Genomic DNA, 2,113 nt, shown 5'->3' with positions numbered 1-2,113 from the left:
GTAAAATAACGTTTTTAAAAGAGAAAGGAAAATATTGTGCTGAGCTGAGAAAAAGAGGGAGGTCTGCCAGTCCTGGAGTGTGTTTATCCTGGGTATTGTTTAAGCTCTTAGTGCTAAATTACTGACAGAGCCCAGCTGTTCCTGAATCTCAGCCCTCCTCTCTGCTCAGGCCAATAGACTTTGCTCTAGTCTGCACCCAAAAAAGGACTGCATTTCCCTTCCCGGCCGTGCCTGACGTGGCCTGCTCTGCAGACGTCAGCAGGATCAGCTCCTCAGCAGGAAGCTGGCAAGAGCTTCTTAAAAACATGTGACGTAGGAGACAGCCACACAGCACAGTTAAACCCTCCACACGGAGGGCAGAGCTGAGTGGGGATGTGGAGCACAGCCACGCTTCCAAAGAAGGAAGGCCAGCATGCTGCTTCCCTTGGTAACAAAAGCATGGTAACAGCCTCCAGAGCCTGCTGTGTCGCTGCCAGGAGTGCCAGGGTTTGTGGTATTGTGGTGGGCACCGGCAGATTTTAAAGTTTTTATAGAGATTGGCATGACAACAAAGGGCTCTCAGTGAGAAGCATATTCAGGGTGCCTGGATGCTTGAAAGTGACTGCAACCAGCCTGTAAGTGAGGAAGGAAAGGAAGAGAGGTACAGAGACCATCTTGGGTCTGCACAGAGAGGTGGCTATGTCCCAGCTACAGATGGGACAAGGGTGTGTTCCTTTCCCTGAGGGTAAAATAAAGGGTCAGCAAATCGAAGGGAAGCCCCTTCACACCCCCTCTCACCGGGTCTGATCAATGAGGAGCAATGATTGCTATTTCAAGAGACTACTACACAGACTCTTCTACCTCCATTTCCTCCTCTACTCCTCAAACAAACCTGGCAGCTTTTCAAGGCTCTCTCTGCCCCACTTCAGGCCCAGGAGAGTCCCCATGGTGAAAGACATGAATACAAGATTAAACTCAGGACAATGCCCTTACTCCAACTTCCCCACTCCCACGCCCCACTGAACAGGCTAGCCAGCATGCAAGTGCTGAGCAGAAATGTATTCACACGCTAGAAACCTAGTGCTTCCCTCCCTGCAGCATGTCCCTGAGTGAAGTAAGTAATTGGTAGTTTCTTTGATGAATTTCACTTTTACTGCTTTCAAGTTAGCCACAGTCCTCAGCCTACCTGGGTTTTCTCTCATGTCTGCAATATTCGGAATTATTTGCTGAATCTGCTCGGAGTGACACCAGCCAGCACAGACTGGGGCTTGTGAAATTCAAGCTGTCTTTAGATATGGCTGGGCAGACAGCAGGCTGCACTAGGTGTTTCAGTTCCTGGACTGAAGTACAACTCCTATGTTGTAAGCAAAAGTTGAGAGCATACCAAGCTGGAAGCAATGCATCCTGATGAAGCACCCAGTCTCCTGTCCCCAGGACATACAGATTCTCCCATGACCTGATGAAAGCAACGCTACAAACCACACCAGATCTCTGCTTCTCAGCACCACACTCCAAACAGCAGAGCACCGGCGCAAAGTAGGCAGCTTTGCACAGCAAAGCTAGCAGCTCAGCCACATCGCCTTGCAATTGAAGCTCAAGCTCCGAGCAGTGAGATAATATCAGGCTGACGGCCTACTCCATCAGAGGGAAAAAGTTACTAACACAAATGTATGATTGGAGAGATCTTGACTGGTCTGCACTGGGGAGAGGACCCTCCTGTGGCCATTAGCTAACAGAAGTAGGTGCTTTTTCAAGGGTGCTGGTGTAGGCCTGTGAGTTTACTACACCAGCATCTTGGACCCCACCTGGAGGTGGAGAGCTGGCCATCCCTCTCTCCCGAGCTAGCACCAAATTAACTTTATACAAGCAGCAACTTGCCAGCCAGCAAGGTACCTGCGCTGCCGGTTCGGACCCAGGCTTAAGACCACATGTGCATGCCCTCGATGTGTATACCCTCGATGTGTACACCCTTGATGTGCGTACATCCTCGATATTCATGCCCTCGATATGCCTGCCCTGGATGTGCACGCCCTGGATGTTCATGCCCTCGATTTTGCGTCAGGCCAGCTGGCAGCAAGGATCACTTTGCAGAGCACGGATCTGATTGCAGGCCCAGCGGGGCCGCATGGCGGGG

Source organism: Haliaeetus leucocephalus, unplaced genomic scaffold, assembly GCF_000737465.1.
Source record: "Haliaeetus leucocephalus isolate CR32 unplaced genomic scaffold, Haliaeetus_leucocephalus-4.0 Scaffold1000, whole genome shotgun sequence".
Lineage (NCBI taxonomy): Eukaryota > Metazoa > Chordata > Aves > Accipitriformes > Accipitridae > Haliaeetus > Haliaeetus leucocephalus.
This window is presented reverse-complemented; position numbering follows the sequence as displayed.